Genomic DNA, 12,387 nt, shown 5'->3' on the forward strand with positions numbered 1-12,387 from the left:
CTCTCAAATGTCCTTATTAGTGGTTCATACAGAGAAATACACTGTCTACTTCCTGTCATGAGTAAAGTGTCTCTTCCTCATTGTGGCTTCAGTCTTTTTTTCTCACTTCTAAGTTATTGACCTATTGTAGGCGGAGCATATTAGCTTCTCTTCTGTTTCAATTTTAACATTTAAGTATTTTACGAGCAGGCTGGCGTTCACATCTGCAGTATCTTATATAATCTTATAAATCTTTATAAAATCTTATATTATAATCAGCCAAGAGTAAATACATAAAAGATTAGATATTGTAGGAGTTAAGGCTGAACTTCTCCACCCACCACCAAGACCACAACACACTTCCTGTATTTCAAAGTTTATAATCATGACCTCATCATATAATGCTTTTAAAATGTAAAGACATTGTTTTCTCACATCCTGTGCACAGGACCAGTATTTGCATTCAAAGACAAATGATTTCCCTTTAATAATTAGCCAACAGCACCCCAATAGTGGTTAAGAACATACCACATAACTGCAATGTCGATAAGTAAAAAGTAGTATAAAGGATGTTTTCAAACTGAATTAGGATTCTGTCGTGACAGGATTCATGTTGATGTTTGACAGCACACATGAACAGACAGGTGAAGAGTCAAACTTTGACTCTTGATGCTCAACATGGTGCAACTTGGTGATACTGCAGCAGCTGGGAAAGAACAGATAAGATGATGTTTTAGTGGTCTGAGACCTGTTAGTTCCTCTTTGTATCTTTGAAGTAAATGTTCCTGAGAACTGAACAGGAAGTGTTTTGGTGAGAATGTGGGTACAACAGCAGCAGAGCTCTGGAGGTTTTAGCCTCAACACCACAACCACAAGAGGCTCACAGTAACAGACAGGCCAAACTTTATCAAGACACCAGACAAAGAGACTACTTTCATCACTGAAAATCATCACTGAGACCCCAGCAGTACGTTTCTGATGATAACTGGTGTGCTTGCTGGTCTGTGCTTGTCCCAGAAGTGTGTATGTGAATCAGTCATCACTAATAACCTACTTAGTGGTTACTTATTTTGTCTCCAGTCTCCAGAGAGTAGTTCTCAAGGCAGACGCCACTGAGCATGTGCAGGAACGCGGTTTTGTTGACTGAGCTTCACTAGCTTGTCATGCTACATATCATAACCACATTCTCACACATGCTCAGTGACCTTACACACAAAACAACAGCAACAAGAAGAGTGTGTGATGTATGTGTGTGTATTTGTCTTTATCTTTCACTCTATAATAATACATCAAACACAAATGTTAATTTTTACTAGATCTACAACCTCCTCAGGTTTACAAACAGTTTTCACTCATTCAGCTCTTTAAAATATGAATCTCAAGGGTGACATCATTTATTCAGTCCAAGTGAGGGATGTCACATGATCACATCCCACCTCTACTCAGTTTGCCTTCTGACAGTTATGTTGAGGGTCTCAGGCTGTGACAAATGAAGGGAAATACACAAGGTTGCACTGAAAAAATCTGTTATATTTATTTTTAAGAAAGTGACATGTGTGTATATATATATATTTATATATACATACACAGATATGTCACTTTCAGCAAACATGTTAAAAACAATCCAAAATGACAGTTACTGAAAAATAACTTTTTCTGTACAACTAATGACAGAACAAAGAACTCCTGCACACTGTCTTCTGTAGTTGCAATTAGAGGAGATTTATTTAGAAAAATGTTTCTGTACACAGACCTTCATCAGGTTATATCACAAGACAAAAGGAGAGACCATCTTAAAAAGGTTGGTTGATCCGTGTGGACCAATCAGGTCACACATCAGAATGACATCACTCATTTAATCAATCATCATACAAAATCACATCATGGCTCTCTATGCCGAAGGTATAAATAGACAAAGAAATAGGAAATGCACATTATACATAGCTTAAAATGCACACAGTCACAACAAAGAAAACCTACCATTCAAAAGATAAACATACACAGTATTTTCAATTTTTAATTCAAATCTGGTTGGAGCTTGAAAAAACTGTCACCTAGAATCTGTCCCTGGACAAGAAAGGTGAAGAGACAGAATTAGAGAAAAAATAATAGCAATAATATATATATATATATATATATATATTATTGCTATTATTTAACTGGTGTGCTCACTCAATGCAGCATGTACACAACATGTGTGGAAGCATATTTACTGACACTTTTTACTCGTGTGAGGACGACAAAAACTGTTACTTTTGTAAGTATTATTGCGGTGTGCACAGCTACCACAACAGTAGTAACCATCTGGTTGGGAGCATAAAAGCTTTGGTTGTGTAGGTTGCGTAGACTTGTGATGTGCAAAATCAGCATGGACCAGTAGGTCTCTCAAGTTTTCCCCCCATTTGTACACAAAAAGTGGCAGATCTTTAAGAAATCGGGGCTAGTTCAGGGTTCGATTTTAAAATATGCCTATGTTTTCTAAAAACTGATTTTATGGCATGTGAGTGGGGAGAATAGGAGGTAATACAAGTTACAAAAAATCTCTTTTCTCTTTTTCTCACTTTTTCTCAACAGTTGCCAGCAGGGTTTTCTCAATGCCGTTTCATAAACCTTATTAATCCATTCAGTAGGATACCCACGCTGGACAAATCATCAGCTTGTTTCATAAAATCTTCGGTAGTATTGCATATTCTTCAGAGTCTAAAATATTGACTTTTGGCAAGACCTCTCTTGAGTGAGGTGGGATGAAAACTGCTTACTAACAAAAGAGTATTCTTGTCTGTTTCCTTACGCTATAAGGTAGTGGATACTGTGCCCTTGTTTTTTATGACCCACATGTCAAAAAAATGAACTTTTTCCTCATTATAATCCATTGTAAATTTCAAGTTGCTATTAAAGATATTCAGTAAGGTGAAAAAATTCAAGCTATTCATGATTTATCTCAAAAAAACCAACAAACAGATTGGCATAATTAGGCAAACAAATAGACCCCATGTTCATCCCAGACACTACAAATCTCCATTAAAGTAAAAATAATTGTTCTTCATGACAAGAGCAGCTAAATCAATGATGAACTAATTAGGCAGAACGACGTGTTGTCCCAGTTCTGAAGATAAAAGTGTAAAGCTTCCAAAATACCGTCATGTGATATATTCGTGTAAAGGCTGGCAATATCCAACATCACTAAGAGAGTATCGTCAGATAAGTCAGTAAGACATGAAATGTTGTTAATATAATCAGTGGAATGTCTAATATATGCTGGTAAAGTGACAACATATGGCTTAATAAAGAAATCAATAAAATAGAACAAATAAACAACCTTTGTTTCAGACTAATACAGTCAACACTGTTTATTCTTCTCTTTACAGAATCACAGTAAATAGTGAACTACCACAAATATAAACATTTGAATATTCAGTTTTAAAACTCACAGCATTGTCATCCATCTGTGTTTTGTTCCCTGAAAACACAAAAACAGAAAAAAGAGTTTAGCTTCATCAGTAAAAATCCAAATTCATCAAAACTTCTTATTTATAAAAGTTCTGTGAATGTTCTCACCTTTAGTTCTGGTCCATATATTGACTGACACAACAGTTATTGAGAGAGCTGCTAAACCCACAGACACGATGAGGAACCTCAACCGAACTGCAAAGTATAAAATATTAAAAATATTTTTCACTGTTTAAACTCCTGCAGTTAAAAGATGAGAGAAATACAGTATATACAGCACTTGTGCTTTTTTTAACCGGAAATATGTTGCATTTATCACTGCTTCATTACAATATTAGTACAATATAGTTCAATATTTGAACTGAACTGCGAACTTTGGTGCTAAGTGTATGTTGCTACAGGAAGCATCAAAAACACAAATCTACTTATGACATTTAGAAATATTACTCTTCTATCTGTTTTGGACTTTAAACGTCAAAGGCTGAGAGACAGAAAGAGAGAGAACAGTGAGCAACAACAAGGTTTGAGACTCAGACATGTGTGTGAACACACTGACTGAGATGAACTGAATAAGAGAATATCTCCACCCACAGCCAAGACTCAGTCTGACATTCATACTTTACACTCAGAGATACAAGTTGTTAAATCACTACCTTCTTGTTTTGTTGGAGGATCAGTTGTGGTAGGTGGTGCTTGGTTCATCGTTGCCTTTGTGCTTTTTCCCATTGTTGCTGTTGTTAATTTCATTGTTGGTGTTGATGTAGTTGTTGGTAATTTTGTTGTTGTTGTTGATTTTATTGGTGTTGATTTTGTTGTTGCAGGTCTTTTAGTGTCCTCACCTGAACATATGAAAAAAGAACAAGAGACAGTCAGAGAGATGAACTGGGACAAAAGAACGTTGTTTGTATTTTCATGCAGATGCTGTTGCGTTTGGCTCAAATTATTTGCTTTTTTCTTTTATGCCTATTGGTGTTGATGTTTTGGGTTTTGTTTCTTTTCTTATATCCTCAGCTGGACAAATTAAATCTCAAAAAACCAACAAACTGTGGTGAAAAAATACCACATAATTATCATCTACACACAGAAAAGAGAAACTAAATGAGGCAGATTTCTCACCTGAAGACTGAGGGCTGAAGGTAAACAGCTGCACTTTTCCAGTGTGAATATCTGTCACGTTACACTTGAATAACTCAGAATACTTTGACGTCTCAGCAAGATGGGAAGTTGTAAACATCACAGTGGCAAAGCAAGAAGACTGTGACTCCTTCATGTGCTGAGTGTTCACATCCCAATAATTACCCTCATACACCCACTTCACTGTCTGTCTACACCGTCCATATGTCGACACAGAGCAGTTTAACATCACCTCATCAGTGTTCTTATGTTCAGTCACTGGTGAAGATGGAGATATTGTGAGAGAAAGACAAGAAGAGTAAAATTAACTTCATCACTGTGATCATAATTATTGTAATGTTTCAGTATATTGTTCTAACAAGACAGTTTGAGCTGAAAACATTATGATGTAAATACTCACTGGTAACAACAGACAGATCAACCTGAGAGTATTGACCTTGTTGTTGTCCTGATTTGTACTGTCTGCAGGTGTAATAACCAACATCCTCAACTGTGACCTTCTTTATAACCAGAGAACAGTTCGCTGTAACACTCAGTCTGTCTGATTTAGCTTTGACATTTTTACCAATCTGCCCAAGTTCAATAGGCTTTATTTTTGCTCTCCTTGTATGACTAAAGAGCCAGGTAGTACTGTCACATTTATCCTGATCAGTCATCACATTTTCACAAGACAAAGTGACTTCATCTCCATCTCTGACAGTGATGTAGAGGGAAGTTTGTCCAGTTACTGCTGTTGAGAATTTGAGAGAGAAATGTGATAAATGAACTGAAATAAGAATATGACTGTAGCGTGAATGTTAAAAACAAACAGCATATTTGACTGTCTCAGTAACATAAAGGTTATTCAATAAAGTATCGTTGGTAATAATGCAGTTTTTGTATCTTACCTGTAAACTGAAGCCCCAGTATCAGAAATAAAGACATTTTAATCCATCTGAGTTCAACCATCGTGCTTCTCTGTCTTTCTCTCTGTCTTCTTCTCTCGCTCTTAACTCTCAAAATGTCCTTATTTGTGCTGTCTACTTCCTGTCATGAGTAAAGTGTCTCTTCCTCATTGTTGTGGCTTCAGTCTATTTTTCTCACTTGTAAGTTATCAACCTCTTGTAGGCGGAGCATATTAGCTTCTCCTCTGTTTCAATTTTAAAATTTTTGCATTTCACGAGCAAGCTGGCACTCACATCTGCAGTATCTTATATAATCTTAGAAATCTGTAAAATATCTTATAGTATAAGCAGCCAATAACAAATACATAAAGGATTACATATTGTAGGAGTTAAGGGTGAATGTCTCCACCTACTCACCACCAAGACCACTTCCTTTCCACTGCTGTATTTCAAAGTTTGTATTTATAATCATGACCTCAACATGTGATGCTTTTAAAATGTGAAAACATTGTTCTCTCATGCCTTGTGTGCAGTAGCAGTATTTGCATTTTAGGCAAATGATTTCACTTTAACAAAAGACTTTTTTTTGTCATTTTTCTCCCCAGTGTTAGTTGATATTGGTAATGTTCACCTGTCTACTCTTTTGACACAAAAATATATGTTAGCAATGAATAAATCTTTAAAAACTTACATTTTCTGGATCCCAGGTTGAATCGAGTTAGTGGGATGAGCAATAATTAAAGAGGACCTATAATGCTTATTTCAGCTCTAAATCTTTATTGTTGGACTCAACTGGAGTAGCTCTGCATGATTCACAGTTCAAAAAACTCATTACTTATCTCATACTGGGCCTTTATGCAGCCCCTCCATGTACACAGTTTCTCTTTACGCTCCCTTTTAGCTCCTGTCTCTTTAAGGCCCCCCTCCCCATGAGCCCACTCTGTTCTGATTGGCCAGCTTTAAGTATCAGAGTTGTGTAACTTTACCATCAATGTAAACCAGACATTTCCTGTTTTACTGCTTCAAATTAAAAGCTTTTAAATGACTAAATACTGGGAGACTTTTATTGTGAATAATTTACAGGAAGTGAAACGTGTTCCTCACTGAATTAGTGGAGCTTCATTAGTGGTGCTAAACACCAACATATGGAGATATTTGGAGCTATTTGTTCAGCGGATCAGTTAGACATAACCCAGGGAAGAATAGTAAAAGCAGAAACAGTCACAGTGAGATGTTTTATGAAGATCTGCAGACAACCAGCACACCTCCAACAAGTAAACTACTTATTTTACTTTGCTGTGCTGTGTAATGGACTCATGGCGTGGTGTAACTACTCCTGGAGCAGAGCAGCGGATTTGCATGCTGTGCATGTAGCAGATGTCCATATAAAGAAATCCGTCATGAAACTGCCGTCAGCTCGGGCTGAAAGTAGAAAAAAACCTTGGAAACTTAGCGTTCAGAGCAGTCTGAAGTCACTGCTATTTGTGCACAGGGATTACTGCCACATACGCTTACCTCGTTGTTTGACACGTCGGCCACTTTTAACATGAACATCTGATATTGTGACATTATATATATGTCTGAAATAAGGATAACATAATATGTCTCCTCTAAACAGACATTATCACAGTTATCTTTCTGACTTTGCTGCAAGAACCAGCCCAAAATTTAGGCTTGCAAGAACAGACAGGCCACACTTCATCAAGGTAAAAGACAAAGAGACAATCATTTCAGTTGTTTTGAAAACAACTCAATCACTCCAAGATAATGAACAAGCGGTATTTAGCTACACAGAGTGCACTGCTCTAAGACATGGCAAACCCAATGACAGTTAAAAGTTCCTTTTGAGTAACTACAGCCAGGATAAAAATCCTGCTTGAGCTGCCATCTAGTGGTTGCTCCTGTAGAAATTCTGTCCCATTGCGGTACAGCACTTTACATGATACTATTGTGCATTTATATATCATAGTAGGTGAAAAGAGTCTTTCATACTCTAGTGATTGACTCTCTGATGCAGCTTAGTTTATCGACACTTATATCAGCAATAGCAATGATCAGCAGTGCAGCAGTTTTCCATGAAAGTTAACAAGTTTTAAAACATGGAATAATCAGCAAGTATTATAACTGCATAACTACTATTCTTCAGAATAAGATAAAAAAAAATGCTGACAGCTCACTGCTAGCAAACATCTCCCTCTCCTTATAACTCAAACAATCAATGACAAACTGAACATCAGACTACAACAAGAAAACAGAGAAACAACTACAAGGCACAAATATATTGTAACAACATGGAGAACGCACAAGCTGGATTTATTAGAGGCAGAACTGATGTTTCATGTTCATCATCAAAATGTGACTTCAGGTGTGACCAAAACTGATAAAACATTTGAACCTTTAAAGGTCACAAAGGTCAAAGCAGACATGTTTTTATATTTTTCTCCAACCTACAAATTATGTCAAGGCCACAAACTTTTGCATCACCACACTTGTTCACTATTGTAGAGTATTTGTATTTATATTCTTGAAATGTATGCATGTTTTGAATTAGTCAGAACATGTAGAGATTGATCAGAAGAGGCCCGAGAATTGACCCCTGAGGAACACCACGTCATTTTTGTGTCTGCTCAGATTTGTAGTTACCAGATGACTGAACGTATTCTCTATCTTACAAAAGGGATTTATATTTATGTCTGTGCAAGAAAGCTTATTTAGGAAAAGGTACCATAAACATAAAATTATTACAACAGCAATGTACAGTATGAAGGGAGGCAGCTTAAAGGATAGGTTCACATTTTTTCAGGTCTGTCTTTAAACAACAGTCAGGTGCTCACATACATTGGAACAGGTTTTGTTAGCTTCTAACATGCTTCCAGTGTCAGAGATGGGAACAAACTCCTCATTCTGTAAAAAATTTATTCTTAAGTTAATCCGAAGTTAATATGAGGCTTCAGCAGTCTCAGTTTTTCAAATCAAGTGGGAATCTCCCAAAGTTTCCGTCTTTGTGTTATCATCCGTTATCTGCAGCTCAGCAAGGAAACATAGAGAAATACTGGCCAGTAGTATAATATCAGTTATAATAAAGAGAAGACAGTTACTGACTCTATTAGAGCTCCCAGCTCAGTTAAGTCTATTCTACACAATTAAAAAGATGTCAAATTTTTTCAAACTCAAATTCACTTTATTGGTGTGCATGTCACAACAACAATATCGCCAAAGCATCAAGAGTCAAGGAAACAAAATAGCATTAACATAACATTAACATATATTAATTACATATAGTATATCTATATATCTATGTATTGATATATAGATATATGTCACACAATCCAAAATGAAAATGACTTTTTCTGTACAACTAATGACAGAACAAAGAACTCCTGCACACTGTCTTCTGTGCTTGTAATTAGAGGGGATTTATTGGGAAAAATGTTTCTGTACACAGACCTTCATCAGGTTATATCACAAGACAAAAGGAGAGACCATCTTAAAAAGGTTGGTTGACCCACGTGGACCAATCAGGTCACACAACAGAATGACATCACTCATTTAATCAGTCATCATACAAAATCACATCATGGCTCTCTATGCCGACAGTATAAATAGACAAAGAAATACAAAATGCACATTATACATAGCTTAAAATGCACACAGTCACGACAACAAAAAGCTACCATTCAAAAGATAAACATACACAGTATTTTCAATTTCTAATTCAAATCTGGTTGGAGCTTGAAAAAACTGTCACGTAGAATCTGTCCCTGGACAAGAAAGGTGAAGAGACAAAAAAAAAAAATATTATATACATATATATATATATATATATATATATATATATAATGGGAACGTTTCTTTACACAGACCTTCAAAAATCCCCTGTCATAACATCACATTAGGAAGTAGCTCATCATTCAAACCCTTGGGTGACAAGGTCTGTACAGTAAAGATCCAAAAAGCTTCACGTTCTTTTAACAAGTCATGATCACCCCTCTACACAGTAGGCTGACTTTTTCAATGCCACAAAAACATTAAGTTGAAATGTCATGTTTTGCATCATTGAAATGTACAGCTACATGATAATCTTTGTCATTCCTACATATAGCACTTTTATGTTCACTTATACCTTGTTTCAGCTTTCTGGTGGTTTTGCCTACATACACTAGACCACATGGACAATGTAGCATGTACACAACATGTGTGGAAGCATAATTACTGACACTTTTTATTCGTGTGAGGACGACAAAAACTGTTAGTTTTGTAAGTATTATTGCAGTGTGCACAGCTACCACAACAGTAGTAACCATCTGGTTGGGAGCATAAAAGCTTCGTTGAGTAGGTTGCGTAGGCTTGCGATGTGCAAAATCAGCATGGACCAGTAGGTCTCTCAAGTTTTCCCCCCATTTGTACACAAAAAGTGGCAGATCTTTAAAAGATTGGGGCTAGTTCAGAGTCCGATTTTAAAATATGCCAGTGTTTTCTAAAAACTGATTTTATGGCATGTGAGTGGGGAGAATAGGAGGTAATACAAGTTACAACAAATCTCTTTTCGTTTTCCTCACTTTTTCTCATCAGTTGCCAGCAGGGTTTTCTCAATGCCGTTTCATAAACCTTATTATCCATTCAGTAGCATAACCACGCTGGACAAATCATCAGCTTGTTTCATAAAATCTTCGGTAGTATTGAATATTCTTCAGAGTCTAAAATATTGACTTTTAGGATGACCTCTCTTGAGTGAGGTGGGATGAAAACTGCTTGCTAACAAAAGAGTATTCTTGTCTGTTTCCTTACGCTATAAGGTAGTGGATACTGTGCACTTGTTTTTTATGGCCCACATATCAAAAAAAATGAACCTTTTCTGCACTGTAATCCATTGTCAATTTCAAGTTCCTATTAAAGATATTCAATAAGGTGAAAAAATTCATGCAATTCATGATTTCTCTTAAAAAACCAACAAACAGATTGGCATAATTAGGCAAACAAATAGACCCCATGCTCATCCCAGACACTTGTAAATAGAAATCTCCATCAAAGTAAAAATAATTGTTCTTCATGACAAGAATAGCTAAATCAATGATGAACTAATTAGGCAGAATGACGTATTGTCCCAGCTCTAAAGATGAATGTGTAAAGCTTCCAAAATACCGCCATGTTATACAGTACTGTGCAAAAGTTTTAGGCCCTAAAAGTAAAGTGAGAATGCTTACAAAAATATTGCTATAAATTGTTTTAATTTATCAATTAACTTCTTACAAAGTTGAGTAAACAGCAGAAACTTAAATGAAATCAACATTTGCTGTGAGCAGCTTTGCCTTTGAAACAGCAATAGTTCTCCTCGGTTCACTTTAACACAGTTTTTCATGGTAACTTCCAGGAAGGTTGTTGTAACCATCCTGGAGAAAGAATGTTCTTCTGTGGATTTATTATTTAGGCCCTCTTAGGTGCTTCTTCATGTAATCCCAGATTGACTCCATGATGTTGAAATCAGGGCTCTGTGAGGGCCAAACCATACCATCTATTGCAGGACTCATCATTCTTCTTGTTGCTGAAAATAGTTCTTTATGACTCTAGCTGTATGCTTGGGGTCATTGTTATGTCATGAATAAATGTGGGACCGATCAGACACCTCCCTGATGGTATTGCATAATGGATAAGAATCTAAACATCTAGGGTGCCTAAAACTTTTGCACAGTACTGTACATTCATGTAAAGGCTGGCAATATCCAACATCACCTAGAGAGTATCATCAGATAAGTCAGTAAGACATGAAATGTTGTTAATAAAGTCAGTGGAATGTCTAATATATGCTGGTAAAGTGACAACATATGGCTTAATAAAGAAATCAATAAACTCTGACAGAGAGGCCAATAATGAATTAGTCTGAGCTACTAAATAATGATAAAACTGAAACAAACAAACATGTAAAAAGCAATAAGTAAGAATTCAACATTTTTTTAAAAGATGAAGAGTTTGACAAGTGCTGTAGTTTAAAAAAGAATCACTCACCTAAACCCAACACAATACAAAATGATCTTTTTTGTCTAAACTACTCTGTAAAATCTGATGAAATGTTATTTAACTGCGGTGGACTCTGGTGAGTTGATGTTGCTGTGAAAGTTGTTGATCAGTGGAGTCTGACAGAAGCAGAAGGTTCTCCAATGTTTTCATAGTCCACCGTACCTTCATCTTCATCTTCATCATTATGCACCTGTGAAAAACAACACAACACACCTGAGATTCTGAGATAAAATAGAACAAATAAACAACCTTTGTTTCAGACTAATACAGTCAACACTGTTTATTCTTATTGTATTTACAGAATCACAGTAAATAGTGAACTACCACAAACATAAACATTTGAATATTCAGTTTTAAAACTCACAGCATTGTCATCCATCTGTGTTTTGTTCCCTGAAAACACAAAAACAGAGTCGAGTTTAGCTTCTTCAGTAAAAATCCAGATTCATCAAAACTTCTTGATGATAAAAGTCCTGTGACTGTTCTCACCTTTAGATTCTGTCCATATGTTGACTGACACAACAGTTATTGAGAGAGCTGCTAAACCCACAGACACGATGAGGAACCTCAACAAAACTGCAAAGTCTAAAATATTAAAAACATTTGTCACTGTTTAAACTCCTGCAATTAAAAGATGAGAGAAGTACAATATATACAGCACTTGTGCCTTTTACAACATGAAAAATGTTGCATTTATCACTGCTTCATTACAATATTAATACAATATAGTTCAACATTTGAACTGAACTATGAACAGTGAGAGAGAACAGTGAGCAACAACAAGGTTTGAGACTCAGACATGTGTGTGAACACACTGACTGAGATTAACTGAATAAGAGAATATCTCCACCAACAGCCAAGATTCAGTCTGACATTCATACTTTACACTCAGAGATACAAGTTGTTAAATCACTACCTTGTTGTC

The sequence above is a fragment of the Thunnus albacares genome, chromosome 16 (assembly GCF_914725855.1).
Source record: "Thunnus albacares chromosome 16, fThuAlb1.1, whole genome shotgun sequence".
Lineage (NCBI taxonomy): Eukaryota > Metazoa > Chordata > Actinopteri > Scombriformes > Scombridae > Thunnus > Thunnus albacares.